The sequence below is a fragment of the Mus caroli genome, unplaced genomic scaffold, assembly GCF_978045245.1.
Source record: "Mus caroli unplaced genomic scaffold, Mus_caroli_1 scaffold_3, whole genome shotgun sequence".
Taxonomy (NCBI): Eukaryota; Metazoa; Chordata; class Mammalia; order Rodentia; family Muridae; genus Mus; species Mus caroli.
Window position 1 is genome coordinate 31,250,489 of NW_028227258.1, and position 10,452 is coordinate 31,260,940.

Here is a 10,452-nt window from a genome sequence, read left to right on the forward strand (position 1 = left end):
CCTATAGACTGTAATAATAAACTTTTTCCTTGAGTGATAAACTCATACTTTTTGCTCTGAATGTGACATCAAACACATATTTCCATAATAAAGATATATTAAGATTACAAACATTTCTCTTTTTTTGATTACAAACATTTCTACAGATGCATGAAAATGTCTAAATTTTTAAAATGACTACTATGTAACATTTTGTAGATATGCAATGGGATGCAAGGAAACAATTAACTTAAGACGCACGAATGACAACAATGTCCAGAATTTGATTACCTTCACTTCCAGAAACAAAAACAGTGACCTTTTTAGTTTGCCCTCTTGCCAGTACAGGTTTCCCAGATCAACTCTTGCAAGTAAATATGACTTCTCTAGGGATGACATCATAACTGAGCAGTTGAACTCTCAACTCTACAAGGTCCTCAGCCGGTTCCAATCCAGCTTGGTGACCTTGCCCAAGGGGCCACCAGTGCTCCTCTTGGCTGTCTTAACACACCTCATATATTAGCCATTCTCAGTGCAAAACAGCAGAATAGAGAACTTGGCCCAGCTCTCCTATGTGTCATTGTCTGGGGGCAGCAATAAAGAATTAGGCCAGCTGCATCCCTGAGAAGAGCCTGTAGCCTGAAACATCTGCATTTCAAGGACAGCCCTGGATGGATAATAAATCGAGATGTCTCTGCCTTGGATTGGAAAAGAAGTCCCATGACTAATCTTTCCTCTAAGAGAGTTAGAGTTTAGGAGGGGGAAAAAGGCATCTTCATTTTCTGCCTCTGCACTTTAGCCCTACCTGCAGATGTAAATAGTTGAGAAAGAACAGCATGAAGGAAGAACATGGATGTTTATCTCCAATTTCTCTTGTTTTATCAAAAGAAGAAAGTTAGTATTCAAATGTGCATAACAGAAAGAACACTGTGCAGAAAGAAAAAAATGCTACACAGTGGCAGACCTATGTCTTCTAAATAACATTTTAAAAAATTTGGAAGGCTCTGGCTTTCCAGGTACTAGCTGTCTCTCTGTTTGCTATAAACAAAGCCCCCAGTCCTCTGGAGGCTAATGGGGCAGTTGATTGGTGTTTACTCATCCCAGTAGGATCTGGTTTCTGATAATCTAGGACCCCTGTGTACTTGGAAGTGCAGGCTGGTGGTGAAGTGGTGGAGCCCACTTAAGAGCACAGGGGAGGGCTTTGTAAACTCTTTGTGGCCAGGTTGAGCTGGAAGACTTTGTTTATTTAGAATTCCTTCCAGGTCCCTAAGATCCTAGGGAGAGCTGCAGAAGTCAAATTCCCCAATGCCCTGTGTATCTTCTTTGGAGTATCTGGTTAGCAAAACCCTAAAGAAGAAATTGACAACATTGTTTTGAGGAGCCTGGGCCATTTTGTTTGATATTTATCATTTCCTCTTACATGGCTATGTCTTTCTAGAATGTTCTTAGAACATGAACATAAGCTATCGACATCTGAACATCAAGACAAGAGGATTGTTAGCACTTCCTCTAATAGACGATAATTAATTTTTTTTGGGGGGGGGCAATGGTGGGAGCCCAAAGGCAACCTTTGTTTTCATGACAACATATTTGCTTTCACAGCTTTTTAAGTTTCTATAAGAGCAGAACCCCAAGATGAAAAATTGCCAAGAACCACTGACTGACACTGAGCTGTGTTACACCATGATGGAGCCCTGGACAGAGTTCAACTTCTGGATGCTAATACCATCATAATTCTGACCTTCCATGGTCTTACAACATTGGTACTATGATCTCTATCCTTAAAACATGGAGCTAGTGTTTGCAACAATGGCACTGTATAAACTCAGCAGTTTTAGAATAGACATCATGGTGACTGGTGGTACACAGTGGCTGCTTCATCTTCTCACAATGGTTTCTTCTCTTCATCCAACCGAATGACCACATTTCTATTTCTCCACAGCCCCTCCCCCAACAAAAGACAGAGCTTCTTTTTTTATTAATTTTGTTTTTACTTCAGTTTTTCTGAGGATTGCATTTCAGTTGGAGTGCAAAACTGGAAAACGTGTTGATATGTTATAATTTCCATAAGCTTTGATGTATAAGCTATGGTGTCTCAGAAGAAAAACTGCTTCACTTTCTTGACCATTTAGCAGTGTACTCTCTTTTGTTAATTATCAATAGTCTTAAGGAAATCTACAGTACTAGTTCCCTTCCAGAACCTCTGTTTGAAAACCACCCCTGCTTAACAGCTGCTATGTAGGGGCTGGAGAGATGGCTCAGCAGCTAAGAGCTCTTACATCTCATGCAGAAGACTGAGATCAGTTCTCAGCACCTTTGTCAAGTGGCTCACAACTGCCTGAAACGCTATTTCCAGGAGATCTGAAGACTTCTTTCTGGACTTCACGGCACCTGTACCCAATCTCAGAACACATGTCTATACAATTGAAGAATAAAAATGGAATTTTAGGAAGCTTGTTGGTGTATGAGCAGCTTGAGAAGGAAGCATTTCTCATTCTATTCCAAATTATCCACTCTGAAATGGTGTTTTCTGGGTTTCGTTCACAGCATCATTATTCCCTCTCACTCCGTATTCACTTTTTTAAAAATAGGAGTGCACAGACAAGCCAGTACAATAAATAAAAAAAGAAAAAAAAAACAAAAGAATGCAATTGGTTTTATTTACCATCTGAAGTAGGTAACACTTCATTCGATAAAATAGTAGAATTCAAAAGAATATTTTCAAATACTCAGGTGCTTAGTATTCTGATGTGATTATAATACATTGTATACACATATGCCATTACTATAACTTACCCTATAAAATATATAGACATCATGCCTCAGTAAAAATAAAAATCTCACTTTTAAATAGTATAATAAAAAGTAAGTCATTATTAATCTATCAAAAGTATATATTGAGTACTTACTGTAAATACAGTGCACCTATACTTTGAAATATATTACAGTAGTGACAACAGATCACTTTTAATTTTTCAGACATTACTACCTCCACAGTGACACTCGTGAAGCACTTTCCCAGGTCAGACAAGCATGTGTTCTGGGTCACACAGTGGAACTGTAAAGCCAAATGAAAATTAAAACATGAGTCCTAGACAAATTCATTGTTTGAGAGAACTGGAGCTTGGAATGAACCGCAAAGAACATTGTGTATTTGGCTGGAGACTAGGGGTGGATGCAAAGCTCAGACTACAGCCAATGTTGGGGGCTGCCTGAGGAAGACAGCTAGTTTTGAGAGTGTTAAAAAAGTCGTTTGGTTAGGACTGGCTCTCACAACAATTTTGATTGTGTTTGTTAGGTAAGAGGAAGTCATGGGTGCTTTAGGGAAAAGAAATCCTCTTACCTCTCTATTTAAATATATGTTTTAATTACAGTGTCCAACAGCCTTGTATTCTGTGACAGTATGCCCTTCTAAACTTCATGTAGTAGATTAAAACTAAACCTCTTAAAAGCTTCTCTAATAATATAAAATTACATGAATGCTTCAAAAAGTTTATATATGCTAAAATGATAAAAATTTGTTGAAATGTTTTGTGATAATATTGACTATATGAATATATAAATATATACATATATACATGTATATAAATATGTAAAGTCCCACTGTAATTTAAAACCCTTACCATTAACTCTGTATCATTTAACTTTTCAGTTGCTTCTATATGCATGTATTCGATATTACAAAAGTAGCATTTTCTATTATTTTCTAGTTTCACTTATAAACATAAAATATAATGAATTCTTTCAATGGCAAGTAGCCTTCTATAATAAAAATTTTAAGGGTTTCACTATACTACACAGGAAAAATAGACTGCCGATGCTTTACTATTGGACATTAGGTGACACCTAGACTTTTCTATGGTAAAAAACTGACTAAGCTTAACCATCATGGCTAGATCTGTTCGTGCCTATAAAGTAATTGGTTATATTATGATGGAGAAAATTATTTTCAATATTTTGGGCTGAAGTACAAATGATGTATGATACTTTAAAAGCCAGTTAATTTTTACTGCTGTGTAAAACTTGTATATATATATAAATATATATATATATATCATTACAATCATTACATTATTATATATATATATCATTACAATCATTTACAAGATATATATATATATATCATTACAAGCATATATATATATATATATATATATATATATATATATATATATATATATATATATATCATTACAAGCTCTAGGAAGAATAATGAAAATTTATGTATTAAAATTAAAAGAAGAATATTTGTATCTAGGATAGCAACTTTCCAGGTCACCAGGTGACCACTGGGATGATCGTAGGATGATGGAGTGAGAGGCAAACGGAAATTAATCTTAGCTCACTGTAGTTATTCACACACCATCAAGCAATCCCACTAACGCCATGACCTACCACCTTACTTTACAACTCTGTCTGTCATAACTACTCACACCACGTGCAGGTGGAAACTCTGAGATATGCATTTTCCTTTCTTTCTGAAGTCACCACAATGATACCATTATTCTAAAAGAAGCCCCAGATTTCAACAAAGAATCTTTGGCTATCACAGATCTCAGTTTTCTTGCTATAGCTGGACTGGATCAGAGATATATTTGCAGAGTCAGCACTGGTGGAGTAAGGGACTTCTGGATGGCCATGTTTTTCTTCGAAACTTAAAAAAAGACAATGGGGCAGGATGAACATCCCCTCTGAAATGTGTTCAAAATTTTACAGGTCATATAGGAATCTGAATGATGAGGGAGAAAACAATACAGGAAAGAACTGAAGAACAAATTCTTAGTGAAATTCTCAAAAAATCCACTTTGTATGATTTACCTGTCCTTGCCTATAATGTTCATGCCATTTTAATAAAAATATTAAAATCTACATATCAGGCACTCATATCATCTTTACTGGTACCCAATCAGCTATTGAAAACAAAATACGTTCAAAAATATTTTTCCAAACATATCCCAAATGGTGTTTTTTTTTCACCAAGAAACACAAATTGCCTTCTTCCTGCCAAGCTTATTGTGTATTTGTATTATAAAAATATAGTTAATTTTTATTGGTATTTGTTGTTTGTTATATTTCAGGCAGACACAAGGCATTTTATGGAGCATGATCTCATTTCCTCTTCATGTCACGGAACTTTTCCTTCAAGACTGCTTTGGCATTGTGGCTATTTCTATGGAAAACAGAATCTAAAAATCAGTCATTTCATTTGTAGTCTTGAAACCTATTGTGACGTAGATATCCTCTTTGGACTGTTTAACCTGTCTGGACCTAGATCCAAAAGCTATGGTCACTTATTTCTACCAAGAACCAGGACATGTGATGTTTCAGAAGTATCTAAACACTTTATGTGTTTATGTTATTGCTTTTCAACATAATTGCCTGCCTGTTATTTTCATAATTGACAATGAATACATTTGAAATGCGTGGTTCATTCATAAATATATGCAAGCAACACAGTACAAACTGTATAACGCATTTGGCTTTTAGAGACAAGGTTTTACCAAGACCAAAATAAATGCCTACCAGGTTTGACTAGTGGAGCGATCAACCACCCCCTCTCAGCCAAGTTCCTTTCCCATGGAAGTTTTTCTTCTCCCCTGCAGAAAATTTGGCTGTAAAAGATGTGCGTGCAAATGTCCACAGGTGCTGAGCCTGTAATGTAATGTCAAGCAAGCAAATGAACAGCACAGGGGCTTAGTAAGCCATGATGCATCTGCAAATAATTGCCCATGGTAAGTGACTTTGGGCCAGCACATTTTTGTTTTTGTCTTTGAAGTTGTATGTATCTGCTGCTGTTAACTTATGCCAGAGTTATGTTCTAAACTGTACGTACAGTTTCTGAAAGTGCAGACAAGAGTAAAGCCATCTCTAGTATAATTTTACCCAGAGGATAAAGATACAACCCATAGAATAATATTTTCATATATATTGCAAGGCTCATGTACAGAAAGGATTGAATAGAATGTTTGTGTCCTCCCTAATGTCTTTATGGCACTATTCATTTTGTACTCTACTCCCCATGGCCAACTTTTAAAATTTAGCAGCAACAGGAAAACCAAGTTTGTCTTAAACATTTGAATTGGATTTAAGGCCTGTGTAATAGAAGGGAGGTCATATCTACTATTGTAAACCTAGTTAACTGCCCATGGCTGATTACATTATGGATCCCAGAGGACAACCTACCATTATCCCATTGTTAAACCAGTATAATTCCCAATTGCATTCTAATACCTAGCCTTATAACTACAGAAAAGGGTAGCTCCCATTCTTTATCAAAGATGACTGTATTTCAGTAGATGGAGCACAACATAGAAATCATGAAGCAATCAACATGCAGAACCCAGCTGACTGTAGGATGCATATCCCTAGTTGATACATATACATTAGGTTCTTTATACCCTAAGGTATGGAAACATCATGGAAGAGAGCATGGCCACCTGAACAAGAACTGCACAATGATACCTGTCTTAGGGTTGCCATTGTTGTGATAAAACACCATATCAAAATGCTATTTGGAGAAGAACAGGTCTACTTCATGTTAGAACCCTCAGGTTACACTTCGTCACTGAAGGAAGACATGGAAGAGACTCAAATGCAGTAATCTGAAAGCAGAACCTGAAGCAAACCACAAACCACAGAAAAATGTTGCTTGGCTTGTCTCTCATGGCTTATTCAGTTTGCTTTCTTATATATTGCAGGGTAACTTCACCAGGCATGGCATTACACACATAGGCCTTGACACTTCCACACCAATCATCCATCAAGAAAATGTCCCACAGGTCTTATTTATGGAGGCCAGTCTTATAGAGGGCAGCATTTTCTCAATTGATCTTCCCTTTTCTTGGATAACCCTAGCATGTGTCAAGTTGATGGAGAGAGAGAGAAAGGAGGAGGAGGAGGAGGAGGAGGAGGAGGAAGAAGAAGAAGAAGAAGAAGAAGAAGAAGAAGAAGAAGAAGAAGAAGAAGAAGAAGAAGAAGAAGAAGAAGAAGAAGAAGAAGAAGAAGAAGAAGAAGGGAGGAGGGGAGGGGAGAGGAGGGGAAGGGAAGGGAAGGGAAGGGGAGAAGAAACCCAACTAGGGCAATACCCAGCATGAACATGGGCTGTCTCACAGTGCCCCACTCTGGATGAAGATCTACTGAGGTAATAGTTGCTAAAAGAGGGAGAATCAGTTTTCCTCAGGGAAGAGACTCCTGATAGGTGATCCAATTCCAAATGGACCCAGTGAGCAGAATTATACACATATACATGCACACACATATGTATATATATGTGGCAATAATAGTTAAGAGAAAGAGTTCATGAAGTTGAGAGGCAGTGAGGAGAACAGGGGAGAAGCTGGCAACAGGGGAGAAGCTGGTGTGAGATGAGTGGGGTTGAAATGGTTTTAAAACAAAATACAAAATATAAAAATAAAATGCAGTGAAAAAATAAACAATATCCTTCATTTAATCAGTCTCTGAAAGCCAGATTATTTATTTCCCCGATCTCTTTGGCCATGCCCAACAGTCAGCCTAATCTAACATGGACAGATTCTACCTGTGTGTAAGTAAGGAGGCCAACCTTAGTGGTGTTCCTTGGGCGTCATTCACCTTGTGCTTTGAGACAGTATCTCTCAGTGTTCTGGGCCTCACCAAGTAGTCTAGGCTTGAGGACCAGTCATCCCCAGAGATCTGCTTGTTCTTGGATCCCCAAATTTGTCATTGCAAGTACATGCCACCATGCCTGGCGTGCAAAGGAAAATACGTTTTTAAAACATAGTCTATAGAGAACAAACTTAGATCTTTGTTCGAAAGGCAAGTACGTTACCAAGTCACTGTGATGTATGTGTTTTAAAGTTTTAATTTAATATTTCAGTTCTTGTTAATACAGGATGGGAGAGCCATATAATCGGACAACATGGTGGACTGATCTCACCACCCCACCATGGGGATTGTTACGCTCATTTTACATCCAATTCCTTTGAGTGTGAGTTATCATCTGCTCATTATCCACATCCTGACTCCCGCAGCTGCTTTCCTTCTTACTTCAGCTCTCCATTTAGTAACAGACCTTAGCTATTCTTTGTTTCTGTCTTGCAGTCTTTACAGCCATCTGAAACAGAACCAGAGTTTTCCTTTGTAACAAAATCTCAGCATGCCCCCCACTTGCTTTTGAGGTAGAACTGACTCCACCGGGGTGTCTTATGTAATGGAAATTATGGTGGTTTCTGTGTCAAAAAGCCCACGTTCATTATATAGATACATGAGGAAGTTTCTTTATAGCAAATTAATTTTTTCACTCTCAGACTACCTAAGTCCTTGGATATGTTCAGATTCATTGACAGCTACCAAGAAAAGCTGATGAAAAGAATGCATAGTCTCACAGATATGTAGCCCAAACATCCAGTTTCACATTTATGTTCTTCCCAGAGGGTCAAGGCACACATTTGTGAAGGGGCACTTTTTGAGAGAATTGAATATCTGCAATGAGAATACCCAAGCCCTTCCTTTGCCAATAGGCAATTTCTCCACAATCCAATTCCGCTCTGTTTTACCAGCCTCTACTAGAGCCTAACGTATATTGTGATCAAACTGTAATTCCTGGGCCACCTAAGGCACTTTCTCATCTCAGTATGAGTTTCTCCTGGGACTCTTGTTTGTGAAATCATTCCTCCTTGCTCAATGTGAAATTCAGTCTTTCTTGAAGACCCACTTCACAGTTATTGGTTTCTGTGAAGAACTTCTACATTTTGCAGAGAGAAACTCTGCTCCATTTCCTTTGTCCTGCCCTCCAATAGATTCCCCAAGCTTTTATTATTATTGGAGTTATCATGGTAAGCTATTTATCTTCTCAAACATTTTATTCAATAATTTTATTAAGAGAATCTAGACTTCCAATTAAATTCAGAGATGATTATGGTAGCTGGTTGCTTTTCATGTTCCTCTCTGTAATGAATCTTATTAATAAGACTTCAAGCCCCTGAGGGACCCATAGCTCCAGCCACATATGTAGCAGAGGATGGCCTTGTTGGGCATCAATGGGAGGAGAGGGCCTTGGTTCTATGAAGGTTCAATGCCCCAGTGTAGGGGAATGGAAGGGAGGGGAGGCAGGAGTGGTGGGTGGGTGGGGGAGCACTCTCATAGAAGCAGGGGTGGGGATAGGATAGGGCATTTCCTGAAGGGAAGAGGGTAACATTTGAATGCAAATAAATAAAATATCCAATACAAGAAAAAATTAATTATTTTATTTATTTACATTCCATCTATTGCCGCCTTCCAGTCCCCCTTCCATAGTTCTTCATCCCTCTTCTCACTTGCCTCTGAGAGGGTGAGCCCCCCTATCCCTTCCCCCCTCATATCGTCCTTCCCTGGAGCCTCAAGTCCCTTGAGGATTAGGTACATGTTCTCTCACTGAGGCCAGACCAGGCAGCCCTCTGCTATGTATGTGCTGGGGGCCTTGGAACAGCCCATGTATGCTGTCTGGTTGGTGGCTCAGTGTCTGGGAGTTTCCAGTGGTCCCGGTTAGTTGAAAATGCTGGTCTTCCTATGGAGTCACCTGCCCCTTCAGCTCCTTCAGTCCTCCCCCTAATTGCTCTATAGGGGTCCTAGACTTCCATCCAATGGTTGGGTGTAAGTATCTGCATCTGTCTCAGTCAGCTACTGGTAGAGCCTCTGCCATCCAAGGCTCTTGTCTGTAAGCAGATCATAGCATCAGGCCCAGGTTTGGCCAGTCACTGGGCAGCCTTTCTTCCAGTATCTTCTCCATTTTTGTCCCTGCATTTCTTTTAGACAGGAACAATTCTGAGTCAGAAATTTTAACTGTGGGTTGGTATCCTCATTCCTCCACTTAGGGCCCTGTCTATTTATTGAAGGTGGACTCTTCGAGTTTCCTCTCTCCACTGTTGGGCATTTTGGCTAAGGTTACCCGCATTGAGTCCTGAGATTTATTCACATTCCAGGTCTCCAAGATTTTCTGGAGACTTCCATCACACTGCACCCACAGAAACTGTATAATTCTATACATTCTCTTGGCCCTCTGGGATTTTCTCTTCTTCCTCCCATACCTGATTCTGTTCCCTTTATCCCCTTCCTCTCCTCTCTCCACCCAGATCCCTCCCTCCATCTGCCTCCCCTGATTATTTTGTTCCCCTTTCTAAGTGGGGTTCAAGTATCTTCATTTGGGTCTTCCTTCTTTTTAACCTTCTTACTGTCTGTGGGTTATATCTTGGGTATTCTGTACTTTCTGGCTAATATCCACTTGCCAGTGAGTATATACCATGCATTTCCTTTGTGGCTGGGTTACCTGACTCAGGATGATATTTTCTAGTTTCATCCATTTTTCTGCACTTCCACTGTGTAAATGAACTAAAATTTCAGTATACATTCTTTGGTTTAGGGACATCTGTTTCCAGCTTCTGACTATTATAAATAAAGTTGCTATGAATATAGTAGAGTGTGTGTCTTTGTGATATGATGAAGCATCTTTGGGTATAT